The sequence below is a fragment of the Oncorhynchus tshawytscha genome, linkage group LG04, assembly GCF_018296145.1.
Source record: "Oncorhynchus tshawytscha isolate Ot180627B linkage group LG04, Otsh_v2.0, whole genome shotgun sequence".
Lineage (NCBI taxonomy): Eukaryota > Metazoa > Chordata > Actinopteri > Salmoniformes > Salmonidae > Oncorhynchus > Oncorhynchus tshawytscha.
This window is the reverse complement of record NC_056432.1, coordinates 14,430,005-14,446,144: the sequence shown is the minus strand read 5'-3', so window position 1 is coordinate 14,446,144 and position 16,140 is coordinate 14,430,005.

Sequence of the window (16,140 nt, the reverse complement as noted above, 5' to 3'; positions counted from 1 at the left end):
TTTATGTAGCTCGATGATGCAAAATTACAATTAAATCCATTAAATCTCATTTGTAACCCAACAAAATGTGAAAAAAGTAAAAGGGTGTAAATGCTTACTGAAGGCATTTTAGGTGCCGAAACGAAATGTATTGTGATTCTCACGATTTTATATGGTTCGCTTGTGATTTTATTGCGACTGAATGTTCCAAACATATTGCTCACCATATGTCTGCTACAGAGGGACAAGAGAGAGCCGTGAGAAAGCCAGTTTTGATCAGACATGAAAATAAAAGTTCTCAAAACAAATTGGCTCCATATTTAAAAAGAAGATGGAGAACAATCTTTAAAGGAAAAATATTGTGCAGGTAAAGCCAACTAGCGCAAAAATTATAGTGCAATATTGTCAAAACTATACGATATATCATCACAAATAATATTGCATACAATATATCAACAAAAATAATATCCCGATATGTAACTGTAGTGATTTTTTTCCCACCATCACTACTATTTACCAGGTAGATTGGATATGTCAATACACATTTCAAAACCAGCAGGGGCATCATACACCGCAAAAATCTGATGGGGCACGTGAGGATGGTTGGGGTATGGTCAGGAGGAAGGCTAGCTCCACCATCCATAAGTTGAAGAATTTAGAATTTTTCAAACACCCAAAATAGCTTTTTCCTGCAATCTAGAGCCATAATCATTATTCTTAATTCTATGTAATATCTAAGCATACCTCTTGAGCTGTCTGTATCCTCCTGAGTGGTGTCTGTATCCTCCTGAGTGGTGTCTCTATCCTCCTGAGTGGTGTCTCTATCCTCCTGAGTGGCGTCTGTTTCCTCCTGAGTGGTGTCTCTATCCTCCTGAGTGATGTCTCTATCCTCCTGAGTGGTGTCTGTATCCTCTTGAGTGGTGTCTCTATCCTCCTGAGTGGCGTCTGTTTCCTCCTGAGTGGTGTCTCTATCCTCCTGAGTGATGTCTCTATCCTCCTGAGTGGTGTCTGTATCTTCTTGAGTGGTGTGTCTATCCTCATGAGTGGTGTGTCTATCCTCCTGAGTGGTGTGTCTATCCTCCTGATTGGTGTCTGTATCCTCCTGAGTGGTGTCTCTATCCTCCTGAGTGGTGTCTGTATCCTCCTGAGTGGTGTCTGTCCGCCTGAGTGATTGAAAGGATTGTGAGTCTTATTTTTGTAATTGCTTAGGTCTACCAACCTTGCCAGCAGGCATGCCAGCTAAGATAGTTAGACAAGCTAGTTACTCTAACTTGATTGATAGCCTAAAATGAGTTCTTGATAGCTAGTTAAGAAGTTGGGAGATTGGGAACCTATTTGGGCTAGCTAAAGCCATCTTCATAAAACTGCTAGTTGGCTAGCAGTATTACAGAGAAACAACATTTTTTATAGTTGTTGTTTTAACAGGACAAATCTGAGGGAGCACTTGCCCCTGTGCCCACTGTGGGCATGATACCTCTGAAAGACACAAGTGTGTGTGTGTGTCTTTCTGCTTCTATCTCAGCCAGTATACAGTGAGTTACCACGTTTATTAGCTTTTATCTCAGCCAGTATACAGTGAGTTACCACGTTGATTAGCTTCTACCTCAGCCAGTATACAGTAAGTTACCATGTTGATTAGCCTGTTAGCCTCCAGTCATGTTCTGCTGCTTGCTCACTGCAGATAGAAAATGAAAACAGACACACCCCTTCATTTCAATATCAGAAGCTGTATTTGTACACGTCCAGTTGCACAATGTCTTTTCACTTGGTAGGCCTATCCCAGTGGTACTCGAATATCCAAATGAATGTGGAAACTTTAAAACATCAAACACCCTATTTTAAATTCAACTAAAAACTTCTGCAGTCCTGCCAATATGCCAATCTTCACTCCCATCGATAGCCCAGATTTGTGTTTTTCTACCCAGAAACGGAGTGTCATTTCCCCCAGCAGAGGCAGGAGAGTGTGGCTTGTTGCTGTGCAACTGAGCTAATATAGATGTCACCCTGTGCAGACACAATCGCCAGGCAGGCCTTAGGCAGCCCGAGCGGTAATCTTATTTGAAAGGCTGGTCTCCTCTCCTCTCATCTCCACATGTGTTGCCTCAGTGGGCACAGACAGACACACACATACAGTACACACACACTCCGACGCTCTGCCTCAGGCTGGCCGCCCTCTCCATCTGCCCCATCTCCTGTGCCCACAGCTCAAATGTGATCTCTTTCAAGGGACCTGTGTGTATGTGTGTGTGCGCCCGTGCATATGTGTTTATGCAAGCAAACAAGCTAGTTGTGTGCTTGGTGTGTGCCCATACACTGTGTACATGCTATGTGTGTATATGCTATGTGTGTAAATTATGTGTGTAAATGTTGTGTGTGTAAATACTGATTGTATATATGTTCGTATAAATGGGTGTGTAAATGATGGGTGTGTAAATGATGGGTGTGGTCACAGGCCGGCTCAGCCTGTGACAAAAATGAGGGGACGCAAACAAGTATAGGCCAATTTTTAAAAATTCTTTATTGTAAACAAAACTATTAACTTTAAACTAAGAAAAAGGAATGAGGTGTGGAAGTATCATAATGTAAGGTGTATGTAAAGTGTATGGATGTGTGAATCTGTGTGTGTGAATGACTGAGTGAAAACTATGTAAAACTACAAAAGAACAGACAAAACAGGTTCATACCTGGAGGAGCAGAGAGAGAGAGAGAGAGAGAGAGAGAGAGAGAGGTGATTAGTGACAGTTTAAACACTCTGATCCCAGGTGACTCCAATCACTAACGACCCTCCTCTGCCTGCAGGAGGAACCGCCCCTGCAATGCAGAGGAGGAGCCGTGACACCACCCCTCCTTAAAATGAGGGTCCCACCCTCATCCCAACTTCCTCCAACATATTCAAAACAATTCAAATTTCCCCAAAAACAAAAAAAAATGATACCAGTCCCGGCTCCTAGTAGAAGCCCCGTGTCCCCCAACTGACTGTCCACCCCTGAAACTCGGCAGCCCTGGTACCTGGAGAGCAATTTAAGAGGAAAGAGGAGCAGACAGCCCGTAGGGGTCAGTAGACAGAAGATACAAACTAGGTTAAAGGAGCACGGGACAGAGCATCAGCAATGATATTATCCTTACCACTAATGTGTCTAATATCAAGGTTGAATGGTTGCAAGAACAAAGCTCAACGCATCAGGCGCTGGTTGGGATTTTGCAGGGACCTCAGAAAAATAAGTGGGTTGTGGTCAGTGAACACAGTTAAAGGGGTCAAGCCAGAACCAACATAGACCTCGAAGTGCTGTAAAAGCCCAAATGAGACCTAAAGCATCCTTTTCAATTACAGAATAGTTTTTCTGATACTTATTAAATTTCCGGGAGAAGAAACTGATTGGACACTCAACATTGTTATCATTCTCCTGGAGAAGCACAGCCCCAGCGCCAATTTGACTGGTTTCCCAAAATGTGGTGCTGCCAATACAGGTGCCAAACACAAAACAGCCAAATGCCTCTTGACACTGGGTGGACCAGATAAATTCAGCCTTGGCATTCAACAGATTGGTCAGGGGGGACACTACTACTGAAAAGTTTTTTTACAGAAAGCATGGTAGTACCCCGCCATTCCCAGGAAGCGCATCAGTTCTTTCTTTGTGGAGGGCTGTGGGAACTGCTTCACAGCCTGGACCTTGGCTTCCACAGGACAGACAAAACCCTGACCAACAACCCTGCCTAGGTATGTGACTGTAGCTTTGGCAAACTCACATTTAGCCAAATTAATAGTCAACCTGGCCCACACCAGACTTTTGAACAGGCCTTGCACTCTCCAAACATGCTCCTCCCACTTCGTCCAAATACAGGGCACACACTTCCAGACCTGAGACCACCCGATTCATTAGCCTCTGGAAGGTGGCTGGAGCATTTTGCAAGCCGAAAGGAATCACTGTATAAGAGAACAAACCAGATGGAGTTATAAAGGCAGCAATCTCACAAGCTCTTTTGGTAAGGGGTACTTGCCAATATCCCTTTAAAATATCAAATTTGCTAACATACTTTGCTGACCCAACTTGATCAATACAGTCCTCCATCCTAGGAAGAGGGTAAAGGTCTGCTTTAGTAACATTGTTAACTTTTCTATAATCAGTGCAAGGTCTGAAAGTGGAATCAGACTTTTTGACCAAAAGACAGGGTGAAGCCCAATTTGAACAACATGGCTCCGCAATACCATTATCCAACATATACTGCACCTCTGTTTCCAGTTTCAATCTCTTCTCCTCAGATACACAATAAAATCTCTGTTTGATAGGCTTAGCATCTCCGATGTCTATATCATGCTCAATTAAGTGGGTTTGCGATGGAGTGTCAGAAAACAAAACAGGGTAGTTTCTAATAAGAGCTACCAATTCATCACGTTTCTCAGTCTAAATGATCGACCAAAACCCCAAGGTTTTGCAAAGTCTGGGAGTTTTTCAACCGACGTTGTAAGACCTCATCCGAAACCCTTAACGTCCTCCTCTTCTCCCCCCTCCACCAAATTAAAGCCACAAGATGCAGTGACTGGAGCAGCAGTCAACGCTGACCTCACCGCTGGAGTGCCTTCAAATTTGCTTAGGTCACGGGAGTGATCACTTTTGAACAGGTTCACATGGCATAATTTAGAGGACTTCCTATGACCAGGGGTTTCAATAAGATAGTTCAAATCTGACACTTTACGCAACACCTCGAAAGGACCACAACATTTTGCCTGAAAAGGTGAACTTACAAGAGTGAGAAGAGCAAGTACACGATCACCAGGACTAAACTCACGCAGCTCAGCCTGTCCGTCATATTTCACTTTCATTTTCCGTTGAGAAGGTTTTAGTTTTTCCTTTGCCAGTTCACCAGCCCTATACAACTTCAACCTAAAACCATTTACATCGTCAATAAGGTTCTGAGGTGGTTCCTCAGGAAATCAACCATCCTGCAACACTGCTAAAGGCCCATGCACCTCATGACCAAACACTAAGTCATTTGGGCTAAACCCTGTGCTTTCCTGCACTACATCACGAGCAGCTAGTAACAGCCAAGGTAACCCCTCCTCCCAATCTGCAGACAGTTCTGTACAGTATGCACGAAGCAAGGATTTTAAAGTTTGATGAAAATGTTCCAAAGCTCCCTGGCTCTGGGCATGGAACGCAGTAGACTTGTTGTGTTTAACTTTTAAGCTGTTTGAGAACCTGAGCAAATAAATGGGAGGTAAAGTTAGACCCCAGATCTGACTGGATGATTTTTGGAATCCCAAATGTTGAAATAAATTGAGTTAACGTTTTAACTACTGATTTTGAAGTTATGGTACGCAAGGAAAAAGCTGCCAGATATCTGGTTGCTTGACACATAAGTTAATAAGGAGCTATGACCTGACTTGGACCTTGGTAAAGGCCCAACACAATCAATAATAAGATGCTCAAAAGGTTGCCCTATGGCTGGTATTGGATACAAAGGTGCTGGCTTTACAACCTGGTTTGGCTTGCTTGTGCGCTGACACGTATCACAAGTTTTAATAAACTGACATACATCCTGCTTTAAACGTGGCAGGAAAAAATGACAAAGTATGCGATCATAAGTTTTACAAACACCCATATGACCTGCCACGTCAGCATGTGAAGTTTGCTACACTTTATTTCACAAAGTAGTAGGTACAACTATTTCAAAGACTGGTTCTCCTAGACCCTGATCATAGTGTGGACCCCATTTGCTGACCAACAGCCCATCAAGAAGAAAATAACACTGAGCATTATTCCTCACCACTGAATCAGGAACAACTTTATCAAACAGATCAGCCAAGTTAGTATCGGCCTTTTGCTCAGCCATCAATGAATCTCTAGAACTAGTCAACTGTTCTGTCTGGACTTTGACTGGCAACTCAAGACTTTCTGGCTTACTCTCAATATCCTTACGAGAGGCTGCGCGGGTAACCACACAAACTGGAAATACCTCAGGAGACATACAGTTTTCATCCGGAGATTCCCTTGCAGGTGACACTGAAGGTTGCTTCTTACAGATGTTTAGTTTGCCATCTGCCCACACCTTACTACCTGCCAAGTCATTCCCCAAAATCATGTGGACTCCCTCTACTGGCAACTGGGGTCTAACCCCAACATCTACATCACCCTCTACCAGACCACATTTTAGGGTAACTTCATGTAAAGGACAAGAGAATGGAACTAAACCCATACCACATACCATTACACAACTGCCAGTATCAGACTCTTTAGAGAATGTCAAAACAGATTCCAGAATAAAATAATCTAAAGCTCCAGTGTCTCTTAAGATCTTAAGAAACATTTTGGTTGCCATCTACCAGGGACACTACACCATCTGAAATAAAGGCTGAAAAATCACAGTGGGAAGACCGAGATTCAACCTCAACGAGTGGCTGAAAAAGCTCACCCTGGTGGTCAGAGGCTGCAACAGGACTTGCCATCACAGCAGGTCTAACTTGACCTGACTTTTTTTATTTAAGCAGAGGACAATCTTTCTTCCAATGTCCTTCAACTAAACAGTAGCGACAGGTATTAGCATTAACCGGTGCCGTAAGTCCTCCAGACCCAAACTTCTGCTGAGGTCTTTGGAAAGAAACCCCAGAAAAAGGTGACCTATGATTCCTAGGATGTCACTGTTTGACTCAAAATGGCTTTTATGTGTTAGCCTGTACTCATCTGCAAGGATTGCTGCATCACTTGGAGACTTAACTTCACGTTCATTCATGTATGTAGCAACCTGGTCAGACACAGAATTGTTGAACTGTTCTAACACAATCAAATTAGATAGACCCTCAAAAGTACTAACTTCAGAAGCTGTACACCAACGATTAAATACAGAAGTCAAATCACAAACAAACTCAGAACAGGTTTGTGAATCTAAATTTTTCCTGTAACGAAAACGTTGACGATATGCCTCTGGCACAAGCTCGTAGACCTTCAGAACTCTTGATTTAATTTTAGCAAAAACTTTACTGTCAGCTACACTCAGTGCTGTAAAAGCCTCACGTTCTTTACCTGTAAGTACACATTGCAACAACATAGTCATGTCCAAATCTGACCAAGCTCTAGCTTCCGCAATACGCTCAAATAAAGCAAAGTATGTGTCTGGATCTGACTCATCAAATTTAGGCAACAAACGAAGATTCTGTGAAACATCAAACTGTGGTCTATTAGCATTCTGGTCTATTAGCATTTCTCAATCGCTCTATATCTAACTGCATTTGCAACAGCTCCCTCTGCTGCTCAAAAGTTAATGAAGGGCTAGACTGAAAACTTGCACCCTCACTAGCAGACTGAACCCCAAAAACACCAATTTCTCTAAGACCCTGCTTTAATCTAGTTAACAGTCTCTTAAATTTTTTTATCAACAATCTCAATCTGATAATGTTCAGCAATTTCAATTAACTGCTCCTTAGTACACAACTCTAAGGCTACCTCTGAAGGAGCTTGAACAAAACTACTCAAAATGGAAGACATTTTCCTCAACCAATACAACTATTACAAATGCTAAAAAAAAACACAACTCACCTGCTGTCAGTCTGGGTTCAAGGACAGGAGCCACACCCCACTATCCTCCAAAAACAACTAACTAACTGGCCCTGGTCTTCGTGCGGTCACATGTGGTGGGGTTTTATGCACACAAAACCAGTGGAGTGGAAAAGACAACCAGAAACTGGTGGCCCCCCCATAACCACGGAGGTGCTCCCGAGCCGATGTAAGGGAAAAGGGAAAGGGATGCTCTACCTTTTTTTTGTTTTTTTGGAAAGGGGTTAGAGTGAATAGATGGAGTGAATCTCAGTTGTATTTTGATTCCTTTTATTTTTAATTTATTTTTCTTTAGGGTGTAGATCAGCTTTAATATTGTATATAGCTTGTGGCTTCTATCAATTTAATTGTCTGCATGATTTCCAATCTCCCATAATATATACAGTACCAGTCAAATGTTTTGAGCCTCCTATTGACACTCGCTGATAAGCCTGAACATGAGAGGACTCCCACCTGAACCAAACCCAGAAAAACCCAGAGTGAATTGCTAACCAAATTTAGCTACCAAGCTAACTGAACCAAAAGAACACATGGCTCTCAATGCTCTCTCCAATATTGGCCCAACCAAAACATCCCATCCAACAAAAAATTTGGCAATCTGAATTAAACTAACCCAAGTTAACTACAAAACAATAATCAAATAAACCAAATTACAAATAAACAAACATATCAATAATAAGACAAAGACAATCTATACAAAACCGTAACCAACTATAACAAAATGTTAAAGTAAACTAAAATACTAAAGTAAGAGTAAAGTACAATTAACTTTAACTTACGGACGAGCCCCCACTTGTCACAGGCCGGCTCATAGCCTGTGGCAAAAATGAGGGGACGCGAACAACAGGTATAGGCCAATTAAAAAAAAATCTTTATTGTAAACAATTTTTTTTACTTTAAGCTAAGAAAAGGGAATGAGGTGTGGAAGTATCATAATGTAAGGTGTATGTAAAGTGCATGGATGTGTGAATCTGTGTGTGTGAATGACTGAGTGAAAACTACAAAAGAACAAACAAAACAGGTTCATACCTGGAGGAGCGGAGAGAGAGAGGTGATTAGTGACAGTTTAAATACTCTGATCCCAGGTGACTCCAATCACTAACGACCCTCCTCTGCCTGCAGGAGGAACCGCCCCTGCAATGCAGAGGAGGAGCCGTGACAGTGTGTAAATGCTGTGTGTGTGTAAATGTTGTGTGTTTGAGTAAATGCTGTGTGTGTGTATATGCTATGTGTGTATATGCTATGTGTGTACATGCTGTGTGTGTAAATTCTGTTTGTGTATATACAGTATACTATGTGTGTAAATGCAGTGTGTAAATGCTACGTGTGTACATGATGTGTGTGTATATACAGTATGCTATGTTTGTAAATGCTGTGTGAATGCTGTGTGTACATGCTATGTCTGTGTATATGCTGTGCGTGTAAATGCTGTGTGTAAATGCTATGTTTGTACATGCTGTGCATGTAAATGCTCTATGTAAATATATGCTATGTGTGTAAGTGCTGTGTGTGAATGCTGTGTGTGTATATATGCTATGTGTGTACATGCTGTGTGTAAATGCTGTGTGAGTAAGTGCTGTATGTGTACATGCTGTGTGTCTAAATGTTGTGTGTAAATGCTGTGTGTGTATAAATGCTGTGTGTGCATAGGCTGCATGTGTACATGCTGTGTGTTTAAATACTGTGTGTAAATGCTGTGTGTGTATATGATATGTGTGTACATGCTGTGTGTGTGAATGCTGTGTGTGTATACGCTCTGTGTAAATGTTGTGTGTGCAAATGCTGTGTGTGTACATGTGTGTGTAAATGTTGTGTATAAATGCTGTGTTTGCACATGATGTGTGTATATGCTGTGTTTGTACATGCTGTGTAAAGTATGTGTGTGTATATGCTATGTGTAAATTATGTGTATGAATGAAATGTGTAAATGTTGTGTGTGTAAATGCTGTGTGTGTATATATGCTGTGTGTGTGTGCATGTAGCTCCAGAGTAAAATCAATAAGAAAATAGGTGTTTTATTGTCACATGCACCTGATAGGTGCAGTGAAATATGTTGTTTTACAGGGTCAGAAATAGTAGTACGGTGTCCCCGGAACAAATTAGGGTTAGGTGCCTTGCTCAAGGACACATTGAAAGATTTCTCACCTTGATGTCTCAAGTATTTGAACCAAAGCTCTAACTGCTAGGTTTCCTGCCACCCTTGTCGGTTGTTGGTTGTCGGTCTCCTCTTGCACAGGAGATGACTGTGGATCTGAGTTTGAACTTGAAGGGTGAGCTAGATGAGCAGCCAGCCAGCCAACCAGCCAGCCAGCCAGCCAGCCTGCCAGCCGCTGTGACAAGACAAGACGCTTAGGGGACTTGGGCCAGAAACGGCAGGGGTGTGTGTGTTTGTGTGCGCGTGTCTGTGCGTGCACCCTTTTTACCAAATCCCCCCCATCATCCCTCTCTCTCTCCCTCTCTCATTCGTCAGTGGTTGGGGTCACAGCCCTGTCTGAAAGGAAAGTCTCCTGGGTCTCTCCTAGAGCATCTTTTGAAAGATCACAGCATAGGCTACATCTGAGAAGCCTTCCACTCCTCCATATCCACGTCTTCCTCTCCATCCCTTAAACTTCAGCAAGCGTAGATCTGTCACTTGGAAGGCCATTGATTTAGTTTGTTTTGAGGAATGCACTTGAAAGACAATAACATGCTCCATGGAGAACTAGACCTAGACATACGATTAATATCATCCTCACCAAAATACTCTTTTGTGTCTTTTTGTACTGCCTGAAGGGGACATTTTGTAAACCTGAATATGTATGTGTGTACCTCTGTATGTGGTAGCTATAATTTACAGTAATTGTGGTGGTATATTATGTGTGGTCTTGCATCCAAATGCTCTGAGTTTTATAAAACTGCATTGGCTGTGTTTAAAAGCAGTTAAAAGTGATTTTGTTTTGATGAGACAGAGAATGTATGTGACAGACATAAAGGAAAAATGCACTTTCATTTGCACCCATTTTTTTAACCTTGACTTCATTTTTGAATGTTGTACATAGTAGGCCGTGTTCATTTATGGTTTCAAGTATTTTTGACTGTATGCTTGTTAATGGTCTTATGTTGATGATCTTGTGTAGCTGTATGCTTGTCATTTCTCTCTGAGGTCTTTTTGCCTGCAGACTGTGCTTGACTAGGGCAGGAGCTCACCGGAGCTGAGTACCGGCACCTCAGATGTTCTACTGCTTGAGCTCCTGTTCGTCTTATAGAATATTAGCTCAAAAGTATTGTGGAGCTCTTGCACCTAAAGAAAAACAGTACTGGCACCCAAAATGTGTACCGGAACCTATTTCAGTCCAAGTCAAGTACTGCCTGCAGTGTTTCCTGTGACATCAGCTTCACTTTCCTTGTACAAAGGTGGGGATTTTGGGGTGGGTGGGCAGTAAGGGAAAGTTATGAGAAAATAATGTACATCTATTAAGACGATATAAATGCACCTGATGCATGTAGATTATTTTGAAAAATGTGAAAAATATTAAATATTTTGTATAATCTTTGAAGGTTTTTCATTCATCGCCAAAATAGCGAGTCATTGAGCTTCACGAAGACCAAAACATAGCCAGCCAAAGGCGTGTGTAGGACTGTGTATGATTTGACACAGAAGGGTGATTTAAAGCATGTGTAGTTTGTGTGTGTTTTAGTTTCACCGCGCACAGAGGGGGATAGAGAGCACTTCTACCCCCCTCTGTGAATTCTCTGACCAGATCATTTATTAGTCTGGGAGTGTCTCCACTGTCTAATACCCCTTCATCTAAACCCCTGTACACCACACAGCCCCATGAACGACGACGTACATACCTACACCCTCACAAGAGGTCAGGAAGGAACTGAGGGTTATTTGTTCTCCATCTCTCCTCTTCTCTGACAGACACACACCATCCTCACTTCTCATGTTCTAATCTCTATCTCTCCTAACACACACTCTACAGTATAAGCCACTCTCTCCATTGATGTTCCCCTCTCAGGAAACAGGTCATCCCTCACCGTTGTCTGTGTGGCTAGGTTAGGGTTAGGCTGTTCCCTGGGCAGCCAGAGGGGGGAAGGTGGGGGGGGCGGGGTATTACCACTGGCTACCACACCACGTGGCCCCCAGATGAAGCTATTCCATCTCTGTCCTGTGCCTCTCTCAGGACATTACGTGACCAAACATGACAGGACCCCTCCAGACCCCTCAATAGATGTTTCCACTGCCAAAGACAAAGACAGAACTTTGAGTCTGCATGCATGTGTGTATGTTCAACAGATTTCTTCCCCAGTGTGTTACCCTTTCAAGAGCTCTGAAATCAAGTGTTGAGCAGCATGGTAGAACAGCATGGTAGAACTGCTACTGAAAGCACCAGTAGGTAATACTGCTGAGAGATTGTTGCTGTGTTCTTTATTTTGACTCCTGACCCACTAGCAACTATATATAAATCTGTTGTGTTGGAGGAAGGTGTAGAGTCGGTGAGAGTCACAAGAAGTGGTCTATTTAAAAATGTGTGTGTGTGTGCAGAGCAGAAGACGCTTGTTTTAAGACTCAAAAAGATATTGGTCTGGAATGTTTCCTGCGTGGATATTCATAGCAGGGTAACTATCAAGGGGGTTATTTCTGGGGTGGAGCAAGAAATAAAGGCAGAGGATATTACTGAAGACAACGATGGAGTGGTTGACTGACCTGTATAGTGGATGGAGAAAATAAATTCACTTCATCCATGCTACTGTTCTTTGATTAAGAGTCTCTCCCTTCTCATACGTATAAAGTTAGGATTCATGAGAAACCCTCTAAAAGCTTTTGTGCAAAAGCCCCTTGAGTGTCATGAATGTAAAATATTTGGTTATGTGTCAAATGTGTGCAGAAGGGAAGAGTATTGTATGCCAGAAGAAGTGAAATGCTGCAACGGTGGAGGAGAAGGAGGTGGCATGGGTAAGGGTCTTCGTGATTTCACAGCTGAGGCAGTGCAAGAAATCCTGTCGGTGAATGTTCCACCATCACAGGCCCCTGAGTCTGTGAATGGATGTATTTTGGAGTGGAATGTGATTGAAGAAGTGGGATGGGTTTTGTTAGTTGACATGTTTAATTTTGTATTTTGTATGATGTCGTTTTCTCCCTTTCCTGCAATGGTTTTTACATTTCTTATTCAATACCCCGTTCAGCTGGTGGCAGTAATGCACCATTAACATTGGATGCCAACCACCATTAAACCCCATCAAAGAAGAAGACGCATTGTGGGTTTGCCACATGGAGAGCAGCAGGAACTGCTGAAGACTCTCCAAGCTCCATGGACCTTTATGTTTGAAGGAAGGCCTTTGTTTCAGTTTGAGTAAGTTATATGCTCTGACAGAGCCTTGAACCTGCCTCTTGAGTGGTTGTACTGTGATTTTCTATTCCTGGTCCTTGTGAGTTGTGGTCAACCCTAGCTAGCACCATAATCTAGGGATTTCACATGACGGGGCAGGGGCGCAGCCATGGGTGGGCCTGGGAGGGCATAGGCCCACCCACTTCGGAGCCAGGCCCATCTACTGGGGAGCAAGACCCAGCCAATCAGAATGAGTTTCCCCCCACAAAGGGCTTTATTACAGACATACAGTAAATTCTCCTCCTTTTCATTTTCAACTGTCCGGGTGGATGGTCTCAGGTGTTCCCGCAGGTGGAGTTCCTTGGCTGGCGTGGTTACACGTGGTCTCGGTTGCGAGAGCAGTTGGACGTACTGACAAAATCTTTCAAATGAGGTTGGAGGTGGCTTATGGTAGAGAAATGGACATTACATTTTCTAGTAACAGCTCTGGTGGACATTCCTTCAGTCAGCATGCCAATTGCATGCTCCCTCAAAATATGAGACATCTGTGGCATTGTGTTGTGTGACAAAACTGCACATTTTAGAGTGGCCTTTTATTGTCCCCAGCACAAGGTGCACCTGTGAAATGATCATGCTGCTTAATCAATTTATTGATATGCCACACCTGTCAGGTGGATGAATTATCCTCGCAAAGGAGAAATGTTCACTAACAGAGATGTAAACAAATTTGTGCACAAAATTTGAGAAATACGCTTTTTGTGCATATGGAACATTTCTGGGATATTTTATTTCAGCTCATGAAACATGGGACCAACACTTTACATGTTGCGTTTTATATTTTGTTCAGTATAAATCAAAACCAAATCCCTGGTGTTGCTAGGACAATGTAATCCGACCGGTGGTTGTCGACAGTGCAGCTTTTAAAGTCATTTCCGATTGAGTCAACATTGTTTACTAGTGAGTGAGATCTCCACTAGCTCGGGAACATTGTTTACTAGTGAGTGAGATCTCCGCTAGCTCGGGAACATTGTTTACTAGTGAGTGAGATCTCCGCTAGCTCGGGAACATTGTTTACTAGTGAGTGAGATCTCCACTAGCTACTAGTGAGCTCGGGAACATTGTTTACTAGTGAGTGAGATCTCCACTAGCTCGGGAACATTGTTTACTAGTGAGTGAGATTTACTCCACTAGCTCTAGTGGAACATTGTTTACTAGTGAGTGAGATCTCCGCTAGCTCGGGAACATTGTTTACTAGTGAGTGAGATCTCCGCTAGCTCGGGAACATTGTTTACTAGTGAGTGAGATCTCCGCTAGCTCGGGAACATTGTTTACTAGTGAGTGAGATCTCCGCTAGCTCGGGAACATTGTTTACTAGTGAGTGAGATCTCCGCTAGCTCGGGAACATTGCCTTTTAAAGCCGCATTAATGACAATATGCGGCTCGATTGAATCCTGGCCTAACTCGAAGAACAGAGTTTTGGAAAGGGGTTAGAGTGAATAGATGGAGTGAATCTCAGTTGTATTTTGATTCCTTTTATTTTTAATTTATTTTTCTTTAGGGGGTAGATCAGCTTTAATATTGTATATAGCTTGTGGCTTCTATCAATTTAATTGTCTGCATGATTTCCAATCTCCCATAATATATACAGTACCAGTCAAATGTTTTGACACACCTACTCATTCAAGGGTCTTTCTTTATTTTTACTATTTTCTACATTGTAGAATAATAGTAACCAAAAAAGTGTTAAACAAATCAAAATATATTTTAGATTATTTAAAGTATACACCCTTTGCCTTGATGACAGCTTTGCACACTCTTGGGATTCTCTCAACCAGCTACACCTGGAATGCTTTTTCAACAGTCTTGAAGGAGTTCTCATATATGCTGAGCACTTGTTGGCTGCTTTTTCCTTCACTCTGCGGTCCAACTCATCCCTAACCATCTCAGTTGGGTTGAGGTTGGGTGATTTTGGAGGCCAGGTAATCTTATGCAGCACTCTCCTTCTTGGTCAAATAGCCCTTACACATCCTGGAGGTGTGTTGGGTCATTGTCCTGTTGAAAAACAAATGATAGTACCACTAAGTGCAAACCAGATGGGATGGCGTATCGCTGCAGAATGCTGTGGTAGCCATGCTGGTTAAGTGTGGCGCAGCGGTCACAGACAGTGTCACCAGCAAAGCACCATCACACCTCCTCCTCCATGCTTCACGGTGAGAACCACACATGCGGAGATCATCTGTTCACCTACTCTGCGTCTCACAAAGACATTGAGGTTGGATCCAAAAATTTCAAATTTGAATTTATCAGATCAAAGGACAGATTTCCAGCGGTCTAATGTCCATCGCTCATATTTCTTGGCCCAAGAAAGTATCTTCTTCTTGGTGTCATTTAGTAGTCCTTTCTTTGCAGCAATTCAACCATGAAGGCCTGATTCATGCAGTTTCCTCTGAACAGTTGATGTTTTTCATTTTAAGTGAACCTTTATTTAACTAGACAAGTCAGCTAAGAACATATTCTTATTTACAATGACAGCCTACACCAGCCAAACCTAGACAACACTGGGCCAATTGTGAACCACCCCATGGGACTCCCTATCACAGCCAGTTATGATACCGCCTGGATTTGAACCATGGTATAGGTAGTGACACCTCTTGCACATAAATGCAGGGACTTAGACTGCTGCGCCACTCGGGAGCCCAATGTTGAGATATGTCTATTACTTGAAAACAGTGAAGCATTTATTTGGGATGCCATTTCTGAGGCTGGTAACTCTAATGATCTTATCCTCTGCAGCAGAGGTAACTCTGGGTCTTCCATTCATGTGGTGGTCTTCATGAGAGCCAGTTTCATCATAGCGCTTGATGGTTTTTGCGACTGCACTTGAAGAAACGTTCACATTTTCAGCATTGACTGACCTTCAAGTCTTAAGGTAATGATGGACTGTAATTTCTCTTTGCTTATTTGAGCTGTTCTTGCCATAATACGGACTTGGTCTTTTACCAAATAGGGCAATCTTCTGTATACTACCCCTACCTTGTCACAACACATCCGATTGGCTCAAACGCATTAAGAAGGAATGAAATTCCACAAATGAACTTTTAACAAGGCACACCTGTTAATTGAAATGCATTTCAGGTGATTACCTGAGAGAATGCCAAGTGTATGCAAGACTTATATCAAGGCAAAGGGTGGCTACTTTGCAGAATCTCAAATATAAGATATATTTTGATTTGATTGACACTTTTTTCGTTACTACATGATGTGTTATTTCATAGTTTTGATGTCTTCACTATTATTCT